Source organism: Coturnix japonica, chromosome 3 (assembly GCF_054131305.1).
Source record: "Coturnix japonica strain WE chromosome 3, WE-NBRP24, whole genome shotgun sequence".
NCBI classification, from domain to species: Eukaryota; Metazoa; Chordata; class Aves; order Galliformes; family Phasianidae; genus Coturnix; species Coturnix japonica.
In genome coordinates, this window is record NC_140665.1 from 54,662,151 (window position 1) to 54,671,685 (window position 9,535).

The following is a 9,535-nucleotide window of genomic DNA, read 5'->3' on the forward strand; positions in this document are numbered from 1 at the left end:
AACACATGCAAACATGTAGCATATACTCCATTCTACAGTATGAAGTTCTACTGCTTTGTTCTTGAAGAAAAACTCAATTTATTATTTATTGTCATCATGCAGAATTGTGTAGTCTAATGTAATTTCACAGTTTTATACCTTGTGGAGTAGCTTTATGATTCAGGTGCTACATGTTTCCTTTTCAGCAGCTGCACTACCGGCATTGGCATTCATAACCCTTTTACTGGAAGCAAGCGCATGGAATGCAAAGTGCTGGAAGAGCATCTATTTCATACGGACATAAAATGCCATCAAAACAAAACTGGAAAATTATCTTTCAGAAAGTACCTGGAAGGACACTTTAAGACATGCTGTGCTGAATTACCATGAAAAAAAAAAAAAAAGAGGGGGGGGGGGGGGAGGGAGGAAACAAAAACCAAAAAGACAAATGATTCAGGAACTTGGTGTGCACTCAAGGAAACATCTGGTATTGTAAAGTCCAGTGTTATATAAAAACCTCACAAACAATTTAAAAAGTACCTGTGAAGATAATGAGAGAAATGCCATTTGTTACTGTTACTTGTTTAAGCATAAGGAAGAAAAAGGCTTGGCAAGGATAATGCTAAGACCATGTGGAAAAAAAATGGAGAGAGAAAACTCAAAGATTCAGAGGAGAGGAGAGTGGAGGGGAACAGAGTGGAGAGAAGAGCGTTTTTTAACACTGCAGGTGCTGTTTCTTGATCATCTGAATTTCAGTGAGGTACGTACAAGTATTATATCCGATTGGATAGAACAAAACACCTAACGAAAACGTTTTGTTGTTGTGATCAAATTTTGCCTTCCATAAAAGGACATCTATAAAGCTTTCCAAGTAATTTGGTTAGCTGTGGAGTTTCTGCACTTCGGAATAACACCAGTACCACCAACAAACACTCACTGACTGAACATCTGTTTTTGCAATCCTGACAGATCTGTAGAAGAGAACATGTGAAAGCTTAAACACTGTTTAAAAACACTGTCTGTGCAAGAATTTTAATAAACAATGAGCTTTTAATAATGTCTAAATAGACTGACTAGAATGTTTTGGTAGCTTTTTTCTAGGAAGACAGTAACTATTTTTTGATGCAAGTAAGCAACCAAATTTAGGGGTTTATGTGTTGTTACTGTCAGGAATAAATGTGTTTCATTACAATGCCACGTCAGCCTGAGTTTCTCTCTGGTCCATATCTTGCTCACCCTTTCTGTTTCTGTGCTTCTTCTGGCTTGTTGCACAAACAGAAAACAGAGAGACTGTTCACTCTTGTCTCCTGTTCACTCTTGTCTCCAGTATGAGTCTTATCTAAATGTAGATCTTGATCTACATTTCCTTGACTTGTCTTCTTTGTCTCTAGTAGTTCCTCACTTAAAAGAAAGTCTGTGTCACTCTAAATCTTGGCTAAGCATCACTCACTGTAGAACATGAAGACTCCACATACAGGTGATCATATGAGGTCTCTGTGCTAGGACTAGGAAGCTGGAAAAGAGGAATATATCTCAAAACACAAGTGTGTAAAATTTGTGCAGCAAATAACTCCTCCAACAAAAAAGAGCTTTAAAGCTCACTATTTTTCTATTCATTTGCCTTTTTGTAAGAAGATACAAAAGCAAACATAAAAACTGCCTGACTAACCTGATTTCATTCTATGACAATGTAACCTGCTTAGTGGATGAAGGCTGTTGATGTGGTTTGCCTGGACTTCAGTAAGGCCTTTAACACTGTCCCCCTCACCATCCTCATGGAGAAGCTGACTGCCCATGGTTTGGATGGGCATACACTCAGCTGGGTGAAACCCTGGCTGGATGGCCTGGCCCAGAGTGTTGTGGTCAACAGAGTTAAATCCAGTTGGCAGCCAGACACAAGCAGTGTCCACCGGGGCTCAGTACTGGGACTACTTCTATTTAACATCTTTATGAATGATCTTGATGAGGGAATTGAGTGTACCCTCAGTAAGTTTGCAGACAACACCAAGTTGGGAGGGAGTGTTGATCTGCCTGAGGGGAGAAAGGCACTACAGAGGGATATGGATAGACTGGATCAATTGGCCAAGGCAAACTGTGTGAGTTTCAATGGGGCCAAGTGTCCAGTCCTGCATTTTGGTCACAACAACCCCAGGCAACCCTACAGGCTTAGGGAGGAGTGGCTGGAAAGCTGCCTGATGGAAAGGGACCTTGGTGTGCTGGTGGACAATTGGCTGAACATTAGCCAGCAGTGTGCCCAGGTGGCCAAGAGGGCAAATGGCATCCTGGCTTGTATCAGGAATGGTGTGGTGAGCAGGACTAGGGAAGCCATCCTGCCCCTATACTTGGCACTGGTGAGGCCACCTGGAGTACTGTTTTTGGTTTTGGGCACCTCAGTACAGAAAGGACACTAAGGTGCTGAAGTAGGTCCAAAGAAGGGCAACAAGGCTTGTGAAGGGCCTGGAGAATATGCCCTATGAGGAGAGAGTGAAGGAACTGGGGCTGTTTAGTCTGGGGAAGAGGAGGCTGAAGGGAGACCTTATTGCTCTCTTCCGGTATCTGAAGGGTGCTTACAGTGAGAGCAGGGTTGGTCTCTTCTCACTGGTGACAGGTGTCAGACAAGGGGAAATGGCCTCAAGTCACACAAGGGTAAGTTTAGGTTGGATATCAGGAAACACTTCTTTACAGAAAGGGTTATTAAGCACTGGAATAGGCTCCCCAGGGAGGTGTTTGAGTCACCATCCCTGGATGTGTTTTAAAACTGTTTGGATGTGGTGCTCAGGGACATGATTTAGCCATGGGTTGTTAGTTAGTATGGTTAGGTTGTGGTTGGACTCAGTGACATTAAGGTCTTTTCCAACCTGAGTGATTTCATGATTCTATGTTCAATTAACTCAACCAGGATGTTAGTGGTGTCTAAAAGTCATTTTACTTTCACTCAGAAAGAAACACGATACATTTTTAGTGTTTGTGTGGGACTTTTTCATGGAAAGTTCCAAGAGCTCTGTGTACAAGATGCCTTAGACACACTGTTTACAAGTTACTGGTAAATCAGATTGTCTGATACTAACCAGTTCAACTTCTGCAGAATAGCTTGTCTCTAGAAGGTGCCTTCCTATAATACTTTAAGAGTGTAATTCAGCACTGGGACCTTGCACTTGGTCACCCCTGTACTTACTCTTTTCTTCAATTCATAAAGCAAGCATTTGAAAGGTAGTGAGAGCTGTCATTATGAAGATGGCAGAGCATTTACATTAAGGCTCTTCTTTGTTAGTTACCACTTGTCTAGTGTCAGTAACGATGATAGTGTTCATTGGCAACAAGCTCACTCATAATAATGCCTTGTGAGATACAGTTAAACATTCAACTAACACCTAGACAAGATCTTATATTTTCAACCTGAAGTCATGTTTTTAATCTGGACAACCTAAAAGAAGCTCCAAAGATTGCTTTGAATTGTTCTCTGTATAGACAGAGTTTGGGCAAGCAATTTCATATGATGTGTTTTAATAGACAATCAGAAGTTATTTACTACATTTTCCTGACATAGCAATCTACCCTGCCCCCTGGGCTTTTGGAAAAAAATATGTAAATAATTAGGAAAAAAAGAAAAACTTTGGGCATATATCCATGTTTTTCTCAGTATTTTTAGAGAGCAGTGGGATTATCTAATGAGATTCTGATGAAAATCTAATCTGCATTTACAGAATCCCATTAATCATCGTAGGCTATTTTAAGCCAGTCACAATTTCTTTTCCTAATGCCTCACAGAGACCTTTCTCAGGCTTTTGGAACAATCCTCTGTGACTAAATTTCCCCAGTGAGGATTGAAGCTATTGACTAACACAATGTATGGAGCCAGAGCCTCATACCTGTCCCATTTCAAGACTTGCTTCTCTCTAGCATGAAGAAATCCAGCTCAGTAGCTCTGAGACCAATGTGGAGGATCGACCTCATAAGAAGGCCTACTTAAACAGGATCAAATTGACACCTGGGGCTTCCACCATGGCCTGGTCTCTCACCAAAAGCACCAGTCTCAGAGATGAAATACCAATTGGCACTGGATAAGAAGTTCTAATGTTAGGTGAATCCCAAGAACCAGTGGCAATTCCAGCAATGCCAACTGTTCTCTGTTCAGGTTGTACTTTGTCAAAATCCACTTGTAATTTGCTCAGCCCGTAGCTTGTTTACAAACAAAAACCTACATGCTAGCAAATATTACTGTTGTGTAGCTTCTCCACTTGAAGCTAAATTCTAATGGAATAGGATGTTCCTTTCTGAATGTTATCTGAATTTCTCAAAGTACATGCCAGACATCTGTCTTTTTAAGAAGAGCAGAGAGAGATAAGAAAGCATTAATAGTACTCCGTGAACTACATAAATACTGAGTGTTTGCAAGGCTTATATGAAAAATATTTGGGATGGTCATTTTGCAAAAGCAACAAGGCAGTAAATCTAGTTATTCTTCAAAGCTCCAGCACATAAATTTCAGCTTATGTAGAGCAGTTTACCTCTGACGTTCTTTACAAGTTATTTTCAGTCACTGGTGATGCATAGATAATTGAGAGGTGGAGAAAAGCAGAAAGCTGTGTGGGCTTTTTCAACTACAATTCAAGACATGCCTTGCAACTGCCCAGCATCCTAGTATAACAGCTGGGTACTCTTCTGTGACTAACAAAGCAATGCTGCTAACAAATAGTGACCAAAAGCTGCATGCAAAACTATGAAGAAGGTGGGACCCAGTTGTGATAGTCAGATAATGGTCACTTAGTCAGCTATTACACTTAGATGATTTGATATGATTTTCTTTGGTCTCCTGCATTTCATCAACGTCTTCTGAATGACTCTCCTTTTAGTGAATATAAATGGGTATGACCTGCAGACAGCTTCTTCACTATTAAAGCTTCTGAGCACATTCCTTAACTACCATCACGTGTTTGGGCTCTTTTCAGCCAGGCTGACTTGCCACAGCATCTGTATATATTCCAACTAATATTTTTCTTATGAGGATTTAGGATGTGATTGTGGAAAAGAAATTGAGGACAACAACATGGGTTCTGGACAAGCTGAAGAGGAAATTCATGGCAGAAATGATGTGTTGGAAAGAAATTTCTTGTCCTTGGAGAATTTTTAGGACTTCAGGCATCCTCACATTCTGCACCAGGTCATGGCCATCTTTCGAATGGAGAAAGCAGTCAGATGGAAAAAAACAAAGCAGGTAGCAGATTGGCTGTTGAGACACTCAAGTTGTACCAAATCTAGCATCAAGTTTGTGCCTACAAGCTGATCAGAAGTATGAATTTTTTCAGCTCAGGCAACAGTGCAGTGATGTGGCTGTCAGCAGTGACTCAATGAGCTCAGATTGTTTGTCCACTCAAAGAAATCCTGAAAAAGAAGTCACAGGTATGATATGTCAGCACCTAACCTTACTCTGAAGATTGTTTGGCTGACAAGGAGATGTTGGGATACCACATAAAGCAAAGCCATACTCTGCAAAATGGTTTAATTTCAGTGAGCTGACTAATTCAGGACAACAACAACAAATAAGAGAACTAAGTTTTATTAGCTTCTGCTGACCAACTCTATCTGTGCCCTTTTCCCCTAACCAGTCAAAGGTACTTTGTACAGTGATTTTCTCTGGCTAAGCAGTTCTCTTGTCATCACATTTCAGAGAGACTCTCTTTGCACAGTTTTTAGAGATGCTGTGTAAAACAGTCACTAAATTCAGTACAGTAAGGAGATATTTATGAGCTGCATTGCAACTCCAACCTTGAAATTAAGGACACTCTCTCCTCCTATCCCTCCAACTTTTGCTTTCAGTCATTCACAAACATACTTTCCACCTCACAAACACAGCTGAAGTAAAGCAAGAAAGGAACAGTATTCCTATCCAAGTGCTCAGAAAGGTAATTCATGTGCAATGAAAGCAGAGAGGCAGCTTGAACTGCTGAAGAGGCAGCACAAGCAGTACTCACAGAAATCCTGGCAGTGCAGATACCTTTTCTTTTTTATTGTAATAAATTCAGATGAATTTCTTAAGCTCCTGGCCATCAGCATTGTGTTATCTCAATTAACTATCCTTGAGTGTTTGGTAAGTCAAAATCTTGCATTAAGTTTTTATGGTAAACATTCCTTTTTACTCACTCAGTCATTATTCACTGGGGCAAAGAACACAGATCCAATCTGAGTCAGTGAGGCAGTTCCCTGTTTTCATTGGTAATTTTGTTATTCAAGCTGATTCATATATTGACCAAGATCTTTCTTGTTTTTGCCTTTCGACTTCCACTGGGTAGCTATTCAAGAAACTTACTGGTGAGAAGCTTTATTCTGATTTCCAGCTGGAATCTACTGCTAGTAAAATTGTATATGATTTTAATTGCCAGCACTGTTCTGTAGCATAGATAGCTCTTTTTTTCCTTTCTCTGCTCTTCATCACTGACACTCCTAGAAAAAGTGGTTCATATCCTTTCAGTTTATGCATTTCCACTGCTGAACAAGTCAAGCTTTTAAAATCTTTTATTGTTTAATAAGTCATAAAAGTCAGTAAGAATGCAAGGACTTTATTTTCCATATCATAGCCAGGGTCTTCTTTTGCTTCTGCTCTGAATGAAGTCACCTCTTCAGTAACTAGAATTACAATGTTTGCTTTTAGTTTGAAGTCACCTTCACCTACTAAACAGCAACAAAAATCTAATATCACTGTGCATTAGCAAGTCTTGCACTGGATTTGTTCTGTCTTTACTCACAACACTTACCTCTGGAGATCAGGAGGACAAACATTTAACGAGCTTCTGACAACTACAAGCAACGCAAAACGGAGGGATGCCACCAATGACGGTCATGCCATTTTTCAGGCTGCTCTCAGTCCATTCTCTTTCCAGTCTGCATTTTTGCTGGGATAAATACCAATGAACATGCAACATCTCATTTGTTTGAAAAGTGGTATGTAGAAGTTGAAAGCAATTCACAAATGACACCAAGCAATTAAAACACAGATGGATTATCAGAGGCCAGAAGGAAATCACTGTTTTCTTCAGTACAACCTCAAACCTCAGTAAACAATCAAAAATATCACACAGGAAAGTCCCTGGGCATAAATAACATACTGGTGTGCCATGCCCCAGATCTCATTATCCCATGCTATAGCTGCCCAGAATGTTGTGCCACTTCATCGACAAGAATTAGACTGTGGATTCAGTGATTCATAGAACAGAAGCCTTATCCAGAACATACAAAGCTTGTCAGTGCTATTTTTCTCTGCAGTTGTTTTGCATCCATTATGGTATGTAAACCTACTACAGAAAATACAAATCAATTCTCATGAAGAAATATGATCTTTCCTACATCAGGCTTCATAAAACTCTCAAGATATTCCAGAAATCAAACATTTTGACACCTCCTGTTGACCTTTATATCATTCATCAGTCGTGTTTCACTGGGATCAGATTTTCACAGCAATGAATCAGCAAATTCATCACACAAAATGAAGTGCTGCTCATAAGATTATCTTAAATACCACAAAAGCTGTGATCTTTGTGAACTCATAATGGTGGAAAGAAAATGAAGCAGGATTTCTCATTCTGTGGAAAGAATTTAAGTAAGAACAGTTTGAAATCACCTTTCCCATAAGCCTGCAGCCCTTTTTTCTTATAATTGGAAACTGACCTGAAATGCTTGGTAGTGCTATGGAAATATCTGGCATCCATAACCTTAAAAAAAAAAACACAAAAAAAACAAAAAAAAACCCGCAGAAGAATTTGAACTGTCCAGAAGAAAAGATGTGGGCAATGTCCCTTAGTGAGGACTGAAAAGGAAGGCCGCAAACTAATCCCTTTGCAACTTGCTGCTGCATAAAAATATGCTCCCAGATAAAGAAAATGCATCAGTTTGCCTAAAAAAAAGGATATAAATTCATAAGAAGTTAAGACCAGCTATCAGTTCTGAAGCACCTTTGGCACGTGTGGCTGATGGGAATATCCTTCAAATGTTCTTGAGAGGAAAGAAATGCTATTGACAGCTGTAGTTTTGGTGGTTAGACATGAATCCGTCAGCTTGAAAACAAAAAGCAATGAAAAAAAACAAACAAAACAAAATAGAACAGCTGAATGAATGGAAATTACATTCACTGGCTTGCCTACAAAGCAAAAGGCACACTCTGAGAACTTCATTTTCTCAGCAACTCCCCATCCATGTTCTTTCTTTCCCTAGAGAGCTGAATGTTATTCCCGAGCTTCAAGACAGTATTGTGTGTCATGTTCTGCATATGTCTGTAAGAGAAGGGCAGAGAAGCTGAAGTTCCCAGAGCTATTATAAAGAGTATTTTGTTGATCAAACTGAGCGGTTTATATTTTCATCTGACTGACACAGCTCAGTCTGTGCAGATAAACATTAAACTGTCCTCTTATGCACTGAAATCCTCCTGAATGACTATGGAAAACCTGCTTGGAACCTACTGAGCAAAATACAAGTGGCTAAAGGGCAAAATTAGGAAAAAAGCTGAGATGTTTGTCTTTAAGGAAATGGAAAAGCCTTTGTTTAGAATGCTGTGAACAAAGTGAGGACATCAACCAATAACTCATTTCTCTTCAGCCACACAGAAGGCTGCTGACTGGCACATCTGTTGCCATGTCTCCTTCAAAAGTAATTTGGTCATTGGGCAAAGTCTCCACCAGCTTGATGTCTGGGTGATTCTAAACCCCAAAATGGCCTATATCATACACCTGGATGATACAAAGTCACATTCTTCCCACTATTTTTCATTCTTTTGAGGACAGCCATGTTCTTTGATCACTGCTCCAGGGACTGGGAAGGATTCAGATTTCCTGCTCCTTTCAGACTATAATGGTAAGGAAGGTCATCTCAGCTGTCTCTAGGGCAAGGAATTGCTGCAGGGTGGAGTGGAGGCAGGTGCCTCTTCTTCTCGTATGGCATCAGATCTGAATGCATGACAGATTTCCCACCTCCTCACTGACAGCAATCCAATGAGGGGCAGGGACTCCTGCACTGCACAGGAGCTACACAGTTAGGACAGAAAAAAATCTGTACTTACAAACACAGGTTCATGTTCCAAATAGAAAAAAATTAAAGAAATCCCATTACCCCATGTGCAGACACTGCAGGAGGGCTGTGGGAGGCACTCTGAAAAACACAGCCCTGTCTATTTTCCTTGAGGGAGATTGTCCAAGAAAGGAGTCAAGAGCATTCTCTGCCATTTAAATGTCTGCACGTGGCTTTGAAGGTGGCCTTCAGGGAGGTACTGACTGAAAGCCAGCAGACTCTTTAATAAATATTAAGGAGAAAGAGAGAAAAAAGTGTTTTATATGGTGACAGTCTCTGAGAGCCAGGGTGTGGTGCAGGGGAAACACGGTAGCTCTTGTTGAACTGTTTGTTAGCTTTTCCTTGTCCTGGCTGTAGGATTTTCTGGAGCCAAGTTGGTTACATTGCCCTTGCCTGCTCTCATCCACTATCACCCTGTCTTGCTGCAGCACAACACTAGCTCCATGTAGGGCCATATCTCTATATTTGCTCATAGGCATCGTTCTAATACTGAAAATGAAAA